This window comes from Taudactylus pleione, unplaced genomic scaffold (assembly GCF_031769625.1).
Source record: "Taudactylus pleione unplaced genomic scaffold, aTauple2 ptg000021l, whole genome shotgun sequence".
Taxonomy (NCBI): Eukaryota; Metazoa; Chordata; class Amphibia; order Anura; family Myobatrachidae; genus Taudactylus; species Taudactylus pleione.
Genome location: NW_028284423.1, coordinates 12,032,620 through 12,046,127, shown reverse-complemented (window position 1 = coordinate 12,046,127; position 13,508 = coordinate 12,032,620). Strand labels below are relative to the sequence as shown.

Below are 13,508 nucleotides of genomic sequence, written 5' to 3'. Positions count from 1 at the left end.
CAAGAAGTGCCGGTATCCTAAGCCTGCCAGGACACCGGCATCGGGATTCTGACCACTAGGATCTTGAGCACCGGCATCTCGTACTCGACACGTTTGATGAGTGAAAGCAGCATTAGGTTTCTACAAGACAACACAGAGAGACTACTTTTTCCAGGATGGAAGTGAACTGCCCTTACATACAGTAATCTTTCAGGGTTATGCACCGTAGAGGGAGTCTTAGGTTTAGGGTCTAGGAAGGGGGGGGGGGGGGGTTAGGTTTAAGCACCTGGGAGGGAGGGAAAATACTCTCCAATGGGTGTCGGTATCCTGGCTTTTGGGATGCCGCTGTCTGTATTCTGAACAGCGGCATCCTGACAGCCGGGATTTCATACTCAATCCAGGGACACAACCTTTTGTAAAGATTTAACCCCAAATCACCATGATATTCACATAAAAACTGAGCGGCCAGAGGCACTGTACAATATACCTTTCAAGCGGTCTAAATATTTTAGTGCCATTATAATACTAAGAACTACTTCTATTGTGTATTTGTTAGGAACAGGAAAGAAGATGCTCATACACTTTCCCCTTCCACATTCCTGGGCTCTGGAGTAACTTCCTGCACACCACCAGGAGATTTGGCACGCAAACCAATAATGGAATGTAGCCAACAACAAAAAAAATTTGAATCAAAACAAGCAAGCGTATTAAACTCATAGGACAAATTACCAGGAATGTCATGTATTTATACGGTGCTGCACAATTTACACAGAACTTTACACTAACTGTACATGAGAAAATTGGCAATAATATTAACTTCCAACAATGTAGCACACTAGGGCTCATTATCCATAAGCGCTTGCAAGCTACTAACAGCTGGACAAGAAGTTATCGATTGAAGGCTCATTACCTAGTGAAAAATAAATAAATAAGTAATGAGATGATCCTGTCCCTCTCTAATTAAATTCACATAGTAAGGTTCACCTACTGTAAAGATAGTATGAGTTCAACTGGTAATAATAATAATAGATTTCTTAGTCCAATTATATCTGAAGCATGGACATTTGTGAAAATTAGTATGGAAAACTCAGATACAACTGTAAAATGTAATTTGTATTTAGCAAATCGTAAAAACCAATACAATACACTTACATAGTGAAGGACAAATCCCTGAAAATAGTGTCTAAATACTGACAATGGTTTAGGTTTGCAGTCATTGCAAGCAGCTTATAACAAAATGGTACTACAAGTGATATTTTATTCTGTATTATTTATTAAGTTATTTATATAGTGCCAGCATATTCTGTTGCGCTTTACAATTGATAAAAGTTATGAGTAAAATGATTTGATAAGGATGTAGTGCCGGACCGCAAAAAGGGCACGGTTGTGTGCTCCGAAGGCGCGCACCCAAAAAGAGAGCATGGCCACGAGAAAATGGGGCATATCTTACGGACATATTGAGCTATTCCCATGCTCTTCCCTCACATGTGCACGGTATTATTCACTGGCGGTGAATGTTGCACCGCAATTTTTCACCCGGGAGGCTGTTTCAGCAGGGCACTGGCAGGTAGGGCAGGGTACATTTTGTAGTTTAAAACTCGGGCAGGGCCCGATGCCCTGCTAAAACTGCCTAACAGGAATAATAGGGATGTAGTCAGCGTCCCGACAGTCACAATATCGGCAGTGGCATACAGACTGCCAGAATACAGATATATTGTGGAGGTAAGTATTAAGGTTAGGGTTAGGACTAGGGGAAAGGGGAGGATTCGGCTGCAGGACGGGAGGGTTAGAGTTATAATACTTAAAGAAATCTTTCAGGATTCTGACTGTCGGGATGCCGCTGTCGATATTCTGACTGTCCAGATCCCCCACTCAAACCATTGGATATGTTTAATACCATGCAGGGTTTTTTTCTGCACAGACAGACACATTGTATACTTAAACCATCATTTCATATCTTACTTCTCTGCTGGAGAATCTTGAAAAACAAAAAACATGGCCTGAAATATTTTACATTGGATATTCTTAGCCAAACTGGAATAACACTTCACAATGAAGCACTAAACATGAAATACTATGGTATTTGTTTTATAGAGAGAGTCTTCAGATGACCCATATTCTACTCCACAGCTACCAGCATGAGTAATTGTACGTTATTATGTACTGCCAGTTTCACAGGTTCTTCTTTAACACGTTTTCATACAGTCAGCAAAACAAATGTACACACCTATGACACTAGGAACCATCATTTCTTAAGGTGCGTATCCACTAGCAGATACTGGAACAACAGTGCCATTACAACATTGTAATCGTACAGTCGTTCCTGATCCCCTGTAGTGCCTACACTGAACGATATGTCATTGAGGCACCCTCCCTCATCCCCGAACATGCCTGCCCAATATGTCGTTATGGGAAGATTGACCGTCATGTCCCGGTGATGATTGATGTCGGAAACAACCAGCAGGAGCGCGCATCGTTAGTGCACGATTAATGAGCGATTGAACGATTATGATATTGTAATCATTGAAATAACTAATTTAAATAGTCTAGTGGATACGCGGCTTTACTGACGTCTTTACTAGCATTGCATTATGTTATTTTTGTAATTTGTGGTTCTAGTTTTTATGTTTACCATGTCTAAATGTATAATGAATGCCAACAGTGACCTCTAAAGGCCCCCATACACCTACGTGATTTATAGACGATCACACGATTTTCGACTCGACGTACGTTCAGTCTTGTTGAAATCGTGCATTTTTTCATCCGATGCGCGCTCCCGTGGGTCCTTCAATCGTATCTTATGATCATATGTGCAGCACATATGTTCCATCGTATCGTGTTCAGAACGTGGCTTTTTTTTTTTCATGCGATCCATCGTGTGGCAATAAAGTCATTTCAATGTCTGTTTGTCCCTATTCCCTAATGAGCGCGAGGCACAGGATCATCATACGACTGATCCTGTGCAAAGAAAAAAAAAACGTGCCGACGGAACTGCAGGGTAATCGTATGTAAAACGGATTGGAAGCTGATCGTGTAGGTGTATGGGCCCTATAACACTAGTAAAAATACATGTGTGATGTATGTTTTTACTAGTACTTAAAAAAACAAAAACACAAGTCAGTTTATTAAGCAAATCATTGTGTACATGAGCACAATATCCAAAGCACATCTCCCGGCTGCTAATCACTCACGTTACCTGTCTCTAACCCTTTGTTTTTACAAGTGGGTCAGTCAAGGTTAACTGATCATAATCAGGATCATTAATACTTTTTACACTAGGGAACTCACATCCCAACAAATTCTAAAATCGAATGCAAAAAACAACACACACAACATACACACACCACCAGGGCTAGAATGGACTAGGAAAAAAAGGAATGCTGATCGGATCCACCACATCACTGCCCAGCTATCAACCAGCTAGATTGCCTTTGTGTTAAGAGCGTTCGGTTGTCACTGTGACATCCACATGTTTTCTCCAGAGATGGCAGGTGATGAGAGGTATGTAGACACAGGCTGGGCAATACATGGGTTACATAATAATAGCACATTACTAATATAAGCACAGATAAAATTATTTGTATGTGTTTTAATACTACATTAACAATGTGTGTGTGTGGTGGTACTATATTGCAGTAAATAATATGTATATTAACCCAGAGAGAGTCCATTTATAGTAACTATTACCAAGGTGCCAGCTAATAATAGAGTGCTGGGACCATCTACTCTGCTGACACCAGGTCATACGGATATATAGAGCAGCTGATCTACTGAAACGGACAAATAATTACACTTGCTGTAAATCCCTTCTAAATATATCTATTACTATCAAATTTACCAGCACATCCCAGCATTAACCATTTTTAATAGTAGTAACTATGGGCAGATTAGACAATACTAAGGTTTTTATACCAATTACTTTACAGACATTAGATGCCTATTACCTACAAATAAACACATAAAAAAATAAAATAAAATCACTTTTCTCACTGTCACTATTGGTTTTCAATATTTTGCTCACCATAATATATAAGATAATTGTCCAGAAGGGGACATCTAGTGTATTAAACTTTTAACCAATAGAGAATGTTTTTAATTTACCAGTTATCTAAGGTTACCCCAAAGTGCTATATTATGGAGTATTTATCTTCTCCATTGAGTAGAAGTTTTTATACACCTGTAGCAGTATTTAAGTTTTTTGTTTATATATAGTCTCTAAATATTTAGAGTTGGGCACGGGATGCAGGCGCTTAGTATGCTGGCGTTGGCATCCTGACTGGTTTACAATCCCGACAGAAGCAGGTAAGTATACTACCCTCCACCTACTACCCCTCCATCCCTGCAGCCTAACCCCAATACTTCTCATCGGGATGCCGGTGGTCGGGTTGCTGGCGCCGGGATTCTGACTGGTGTCGGGATTCTGGTGCTGGCATTCTCAGCACCGGCATCAAAACAGCCGGGTTCATGACTACATCTCTGTTTTTTAATTACATTGTTAAAACAATGGAAGTGGAGTTAGGGGTGAGGCATAATGGTGAGCTGTGTATAATCATGTTCCACCTACAGTTCCTGCAGTTGCCCTCCCACAATAATTAGCCTCCCTGCCAGACATGGAACTCACCGACCAACTCATGCTACACCTGCATGTCCCAAAAAATAATAACAATCTGTGTTTATAACAATTATATACCCTTTGGTTGTGGATACCATCTTATGTTCGTGAAAAAACGCTGTATAAAAAAAAATAAAGATTTAACAATTCCACCTATGATCTCTAAATATAGTTTTATATTTTAATTCATTTAAAGCATTTTATGTTCTCTTGACTGTTTTCTGAACATTACAGTAAAGCTAAAGTAAGATTGTATTTGCATAGCACTTATTATTGTAGGACTATGTGAGCACATCACTCGCAGCTGAATACTATGCTACTGATGAGGTAGTCTCCAGAACCTTTCAATTAATCATGAAAGCAGATATTTTTATCAGGAGTACCTGGAGACAACCATATCCTATTGCCTCTGATGAAGCTATAACACACAGGGAAACGCGTTAAGCAACTCGCTTAAGGGTGGCTGAGACAAAGCAACTTGCAAATACCTTCACCTATTATTTCTTAGAACTGAGTATTTCATCTCCCCGGGATACCCTGTTGATATTCACTAGTGACCGGCAAAAAGTGGATACTGCACATACGGAGCTTCTAGTACATACTAACCATTGAAGGAAGAGCCCGCTATCTATGCAGCGTTTCCAGCAGCGCACCACTAGATTTTCCCCTCCGGGCAGGTTGTTCTGCAGACTGCAGCTGCCGAACTCCACTGAACACCCGGTTTGGCTGCACAGCGAGTCACACACTTTGAGCTACACCTGAACTCACTGCAGCTGCAAAATCATGGAATCCAGGGGCGCACTACATCTCCCTATACGAGGGATTGCCTCCCACGGCAGAGACTATCGCCGCTGACCGCACAACAGCCCGAGCCTCTCATCCATCAGCTCCACCGGGTGACTACACCAGGGACAATACAGGTATTCATCCCAGGTGATCATCACCCCACCTGGATGTGAGACACCAACCTCTTACACCCCAGAGGGCTGGCACGGGACAATTCACAGTGATCACATTCTATCCCGTTTTGCTCTCAACCACATCGTGACATTGCCTTGAGCATACTTTTCTTATACTCAGCAACAAACTTTGTTACCAACAGAAATAGACACAATTGCCTTTGGAACTGTTTGGATACAAATCTTAAACATAAGGACATTTTAAACTAAATATATGCAAGTTCCTTTACTCACTGTATTCACCCTTCAGTGCTACTATTATATGCATTTGTTTCTCCTCTTTTAAGTTTGCTTTAAACTGTATACATCATTTTATATCCAATATATGAATAAAATTTTTTTTTACTATTGATTGAATGCTCCAAGCGCTGCTTATCTTTCTGTGATTCATAGGGAACTGTGCGTGTCCATTGTTCTGAGATGGCCCAATAACAAACTACCGGCTGTCAGTGCAATGTTTTCTGATTGTTACTTGACAATGAAGTTTTAGTGGCAGTGACCCACATAAAATTTGCTTACCCTGGGCCCTTGCTAATATGGATCCAGCCCTTTGCTTAATATTCAGTTTTTAAAAAAGTTTTCAGCGACAATTCCTTCCCAGGAGGACAGCTACACCAAGTGCAGATGCAGAATTTACATTGAAACATTAAAACCTTTCTATCTCAATACCTACCATGCAGGTAATCCGTTTTCTAAACAAAAGTTGTCCTTTTCTTCCGAGTGTCTGTCAGTGAGGCATGCGAATGAGGGGTAATGAATAAAGGCAGGAATCTGGTCTCATGATTCCTGCTAGACATGTGCTTCAGATCATATGAATGAACAATGCTTCACAGAGATAAACAAAATCCATTTATAAAATAAGCACCGAGATGTGTAACGCCAAACTACAGTTTTGTCACGCCCTTGAAATGGTAATATATTAAAATATCTGGTAATAATTATGTCTGTGCTGTTTTGATGTAGACATGAGTTGAGCATTATTAAAACAAAAATTATATTTATCTTTCTTTTACTGTATCAAAAAAAGTTTCCCAAAGAATGCACATTAGACTGGTTTCTAAAAAGGAAAGTCACTGTTTGTTCCCACTAATTGTTCCCCCTGGTTGTATTCTCTAAATAATAATTTTCTACATGACTTAAAATTAAAAACAGTTATGTTTCTACTAAACTAAATGAATGAAGTGTGCCAGAGGTTCAAAATAGGTCTTGCCATGGAAAAAAACATACAAAAGTAATAATAAACATCTACAGATTTTTTGAATGCTTACATAAACATAATTTATTTTTTGCCAGTCGGTAGTTAATTTGTTCTACGATTTCTGTAACACAAGCCACATTTGGTCTAAGGTGGGGGGGACACTCAATTGAAAGAGTTTGTTTAGCACTGGGACTTATTTGCATTGCGGACGGCACTTAAGTCTGGAGATGCAGTTTACAGCGACTAATGCCTGGTGCTTAGTTGCAAGAAACTGCATTTTCCGACTTAAGTGCCTAGCAGGATGCAGTTAGCGCTCGCGGCAAGTACGCATCTAGCATCGCGGAACTAGCCAAGTTGTATTTCTGCTCGCATTTCAGGAGGGTGCAAGCAGAAATCCTATAGTGGTGGGTTTACAGGGGCGGCCTAATAATTAGTTCCAGGCATACATCCCTGAGCTAAACAAACCCTCGTGCAGCTGAATTCTCCCCTATGAAAGTTGAAATGTAATTAAAATAAAAGGAGGGGGGGAGATGACAACATCATAAGTGGTAGTCAGGACTGCGCAATCTACTATGTAAATACTTCTTTAGGTGTTCAATAGTTATTACTATTTTTCTGAGAAAGTCCATATTAGGTCCCAAAGTCCAGAGTTCAGGTTATGTATAAATCCCATTGGCAGTAGAAAATTGTTTGACCTTTAAGTCGTAATAAATAAAATTGACCCTTATTTCTATAGTGCATGCATATTCCGCAGCACTTTACAGAGAGAATATTTGTGCATTCACATCTGTCCCTCCCCCAATGGAACGTACAGTGCATCTGGAAAGTATTCACAGCGCTTCACTTTTTCCACATTTTGTTATGTTACAGCCATATTCCAAAATGGAATCAATTCATTTTTATCCTCAAAATTCTACACACAATACCCCATAATGACAACGTGTAAAAATGTTTTTTTTTAGATTTTTGCAAATTTAATTTAAAAAAAAAAAAACCCACTAAAGCTGCATACACACACACACAACAATTTTGTTACCAACAATTTTAAGAACGATTCTTATGAACGATGTTCTGTCAGATTATGTCAGATTTTTTAAAGTGTAATGAACGATTTTTTTGAACTACAAACGATTTTTGCATATTCCCTTAATGAAAATCGTTGAGTTGACAAGTCTGACTGAACTACAAACGTGAACGCGCATGAACGATAATCGTTCGACTCAGAAAGTGAACTATTTTTTCAAACGATTATCGTTGAACGATATCGTTTAACGATAATCATTCAAAAAATCGTGTGTGTATGCACCTTTAGAAATCACATGTACATACGTATTCACAGCCTTTGCCATGAAGCTCAAAATTAAGCTCAGGTGCATCCTGTTTCCACTGATCAACCTTGAGATGTTCCTACAGCTTAAATTGGTGTCTACCTGTGGTAAATTCAGTTGTTTGGACATGATTTTGAAAGGCATACACCTGTCCATATAAGGTCCCACACTTGACAGCGCATGTCAGAGCACAAACCAAGCATGAAGTCCAAGGAATTGTCTGTAGAGCTCCGAGACAGGATTGTCTCAAGGCACAAATCTGGGGAAGGGTATAGAAAAATATCTGCTGCTTTGAAGGTCCCAATGAGCACAGTGGCCTCCATCATCCTTAAATGGAAGAAGTTCGGAACCACCAGGGCTCTTCCTAGAGTTGGCCGGCCGTCTAAACTGAGCAATTGTGGGAGAAGGTCCCTAGTCAGGGAGGTGACCAAAAACCCGATTGGTCACTCTGTCAGAGCTACAGCATTCCTCTGTGGAGAGAGGAGAACCTTTTCCAGAAGGACAACCATCTTTACAGCAATCCACCAATCAGGCCTGTATGGTAGAGTGGCAAGACATAAGCCACTCATTAGTAAAAAGCACATGGCAGCCCACCTGGAGTTTGACAAAATGCACCTGAAGGACTCACATAACAAAATGTGGAAAAAGTGAAGCGCTGTGAATACTTTCCGAATGCACTGTAAGTTCCATTGGGGGAGGGACAGATGTGAATGCACAAATATTCTCTCTGTAAAGTGCTGTGGAATATATGTGCGCTGTGAATACTTTCCGGATGCACTGTACAATCTACATTTCTTCTCACATGTACACGCACACACTTACATCAATCTATTTGATTGTAAAGGGTGCGAGTTGCCATTGCCAGGGCATTAAAACACCAGCAACGGCACGGCATCTCGCACCCCTCGTGACCCGCTCCGGGACAGAATTGTCACAGCTTTGCTCTAAACTCTTTGGAGCTGCGAGCACTTTTATGCAAATTAGGACAGACGTCAAGTGTGGCTGTTGTCACGGTGACTAGCACCCGCGAGTACAGCATGTCTAAATGATTGAGCCCTAATACAATATTAAAAGCAACATAAGAGATTTTAAATTATTATTATTTAAATATGGAATAAGAATGAGCTTAACTGAAGTACAGAAATGGTGCTTGATGGTCCGTGAAACATTGTAATATATGCCTCAGTAGACTATTGGATATTGCATTACAATGTAGAAAATTACAGCAGAGTATTGCAGAAAAACCTTAAAAAAGTTAAGGGGGGTATCCACTTAACGATTTAACCAAGCGATTGCACGATAACGACATTATCGTGCAATCACTTGCAAATCGCGCATGCTTTGGTCGCAAGCGACCAGCGATGCGCGTGCCCACTGGTCGCTTCCGACATCGCCCGTACATGCTGGTCAACCTGACGATCTCATCAGGTTCAGCAGGTGCGGGGATGAGGGATGTGTCGGGACTGAACGAGTGAACGTTCAGTCTAGGCACATCACTAGATATACAAACGAGAGAACGACAGCAATGTCGTAATCGTGCTCTCGTTTGTATATCTATAAGTGGATACCCGCCTTTACTGTTAGAATTTCCTACTCAAAACATGAAGGACCTGATGCACAGTGAAATCGTGCCACGCATGCCCAATAAAGGTGGCACACAAATATGCTCCTGATTCTGGCACTTACACCAGCCTTTGCCTAGAGAGGCAAATGGGAGAGAGAATCAGTGGAGTAAAGGAGCGTTTATACAAGGACAAAGCCACAAATAAGTCTGAGAAAGCCACACAATCTGAGGGTGGTCAAGGACAGGTGCAAATACCACAGGACAATCAAAGTATATGTCACGTGTGCCTGGGCAAATATGCTACTATTACAGGGATGGGGAGCCTCAGGCCTGGAAGCCGTATAAGGCCCGCTTAATCATTTGGTCTGGCTTTTTACAGCTCGCCTCATCTGGCTAGCAGTGCCTAGAATGACACCCTGCAGCCAGAGTCTATGCAGCAGTGCTGCCTGGAGTGTCCTTAGATGGACCCACCGCTGCCCTTACAGCTCCCTGAAGCATCCTCAGGATGCTCTGGGCATTGCTGTAGTCATCGGCGATCGTGGCCCCACCCTGTGTGACATCGCACGGACCTGCAAATAATGTCATATATATCAAAATGGCACTCAGCGGAAAAAATAAAAAAAGGTTCCCCACCTCTGTACTAATAAAAAATTACACAGATCTTACAATCATTTTTTCTTTCCATATACACGCAATTGCGGCTTTTTATTAAACACAAATCACTCATGAGTTTTGGGGTGCAATTGTGGCCAATACTGTATCAGTGCCTGACTATTTATGAAGGTCCTGGATGTGTGAATGAATTAAAAAAAAAAAAAAAAGGAAGCAGCTACAAATGACTCCTAACAGCAGTAAGTAGAGAGTATGCCGTATGAAACAGGTAACCGTCATTAACCATTCATTTTAATAGACTTGCATTTTCCAGTAGCACTTTATTTGCTGTGCTGAATTGCTATAAGGACCAATACCAGTGGATTGTTTGCTGGGGAAGTAGTTATATGACCGGCGACCACAAGACCGCCGGTCACAATCCCGACAGCGGAATGCCGGCGGGGGATTTATGATAGGCGTCAAGATACCGACGCCTATCATAATCCAGACGCCGGAATCCAGGACGCGGGATCGAACGTGGTAAGTCCGTCCCGCCCATCCTCTTAGCTGCAGGAGGGGTTGGGGGTTAGGGGGCTTCCGTTTGCTGAAACTTGCTATATAAAATGGTTCAATAATATTTCATGATAATCAATTAATTGAAAATATACTTTGCAGTAATTGTATGCAGAAATGTTACAAACATAATCGCTGCAGACAAAAAATGAAGCAGTATCATAATATCCTAAGACTAAACACACAGTACTAGACACTGTAGTGGTCGCAGATGTCATTACGGCAAACTCGATCGCCTATAGAGGAGAATATATTTGCACAAGGGATCAAACATTTCAGAACATAGGTAGCAGCAGGGGCGTATCTACCCATTGGCCAGGATGGCACTTGCCAGGGGCGCTCGGATCCCTAGATACACCCCTGGGTAGCAGCACAGGCTGAAAGTTCAGTGCCACCAGTGCCGTAATTCTGTGTCCCAATGCCCTGTGACGGTCACACCCCGTGAGTGCATGACATCATGTGGAGGGGGCAGGGACTCCATCGCCGTGAATTACAGCAATACCTGGAATCATCATCAGGATTCTCTGAGGGGCCTGTAAGAGCAGCGGTATAAGTAAGGGAAGGAAAAGCACATGAGGTAAGAAAGCCCTTTTCATGAGAGATTATACTCTATAGGGGAGGGACAGATAGGCAGAGGTGACAGTGAGGATCATGGAGTGGTGGGTTAGGATGAGAGCTGGAAAGAAATGGGTTGTGAGTGCTCACTCAGAGCTTTGTAGAGGAGTTGACTAGGGATGCCGACGCTGAGGATCCTGGCGCTCAGAATCCCGACTCGGTGAGAGTGCCGAAACCCACAGGTAAGTATCCCAAAACCAACCCTACACCTAAACCTAACCCTCCTTTCCTGCATCCTAACCCCCCTCCGCTGTAGTCTAAAGGCCCCCATACACGGCACGATACAGGTTCCTCGACGGATTGGCACGATATAGGTGCTATATCGTGCTGTGTATGGGCATGATATCGAACCCGATATCGTGCTGCGCGCTCCCGCGGGGTCGTACATCACATCCCCAGATCTTCCTGCAAAACCATCTGACCTGGGATGCGATGTACGATCCCATTCAAATAGTGGAGGGGGGAGCTGGCATATCGATCATCTGCTGACAGATCGGCAGTCTCAGTACACGGTGCATCGCACCGTGTATGGCCAGCATAACCCTAATACTTACCATCGGGATGCTGGCGGTCATGATTCTGACTGTTGTCGGGATTCCAGTGCCGGCATTCTGAACGCCGACATCCCAACCGAGGAGATGCCAACTATATCCCATGTAGAGAGGTGGAGCATCTAACAGGTAGAGGAAGAGATTTCCAGCAGTGGGGAGCAGCATGTGCAAAGTGTGTGTGAGTGAAGTAAAAAAACAAAAACACACCACACACACACATATTGGTTTGTACTTTCTGTACAAGTAGGATTAGAATAGACACATGGTACTGGTAACTAGAAACGTAGCCAACTGATCAAGCAACTGAAGAGAAGCCTCCACACAATAACACTACACACTTACATTAATGAGCATGTGTACTTCCTCTGTCCAGGGTCTTCCTTTTACATTGTGTGGAGGGGAAGCTGTATCACTGCACCCACAGCTCCCCTATGGACTAGTAGTGCAGGGACAGAAGGGCAGCAGACAGGCCGCTACATCCCGCAGACAGGCCTGCTCTGGTCACTATAAACAACACAGTGTACAGGCCGCCGCGCAACTACTGTGGTCTCATACCTGTTCTAAGTGTCCGGGGGCACCGCCTGCTCCCCCGGCAGGGTGATTCCGCATCCTCCCCTTCTGGGGCTGTTGGTGCCAGCGCAGGGCGACCGGGGCTGTGGCTGGGTGGAGGCGTCAGACGGGGATGTCAGGAATCGGGTGATCGCCTCTACTACCTGCTGCTCTGTCAGCTGCTGCTGGGGGAGGAACCTTATCGCACACACATCCGAGACCCGCTTCCGGGCAGCTGCTGAAGCTGTTGCTAGGGAGAGGTGGGTGTTGTTAGGGAAGGCCCCCAACTCGGGTGTGAGTGATGCAGGCCTCATTTGATTATCCGGGTGTCAGACACTACGCAGGCTGTAACACAGTGTGCCATGTGTCTTTTATTTACCATCATCATCACCTGGCTGCTGCTACTGCAGTATGTGTGTATGAGCAGCTTATTTTCCAGTACCAGCAAGCACACAGTTTTCACTAATCCTTGAGTGTTTTAAGTTCTTACACTGTTAGTGAAAACTGATTCTTGCACACACACGTTTTGTTGTTATTATTTTACTTCATTAGGAGTCTATTTACTAAACCTTGGATAGAGATAAAGTGAATGGAGATAAAGTACCAGCCAATCAGCTCCTAACTGCCATGTCACAGGCTGTGTTTGAAAAATTACAGGAACTGATTAGCTGGTACCTTTTCTCTGTTCACTTTATCTCCTTCCAAGGCTTAATAAATAGACCCCTGGATTTGAAGTGGGACCGAGTAATTAAAGCACATTTCAAACTCTCATGTAGGAAAAATCAGTGAAATTTATGTAATGGATTATGGGAATCGGTATGATTAGCTGTCGGACGCATGGCTGGCGGGTCGAATCCCGGCAGCAGTGAAAATCCTGATCGTCCTAAGGTAACTATTTGCTAACCTATTCTACCCCCTAACCCTCCGTTAGGGGTGCCTATCCCTAATTTACCCCCCCAGTGCCTAACCCTAATCCCCCTCTTAAGTGC

The 13,508-nt window shown here is 42.7% G+C and overlaps 1 protein-coding gene across 3 annotated transcripts in view; it reads right to left on the bottom strand.

Annotated features, from left to right (window-relative positions):
* Positions 1-12,798, bottom strand: part of CLCN3 (Cl-/H+ antiporter 3) — a 141,100-nt gene extending 128,302 nt beyond the window's left edge. For 2 of the 3 annotated variants that reach the window (XM_088448455.1, XM_088448458.1), the window contains exon 1: positions 12,526-12,798. The gene's annotated coding sequence lies outside the window, so the exon portion shown is untranslated. Of the gene's footprint in view, positions 1-12,312; positions 12,381-12,525 lie in introns of those variants that run through there. The other variant, XM_088448456.1, reaches the window with a different exon arrangement.
* Positions 12,799-13,508: the final 710 nt, after the last annotated feature.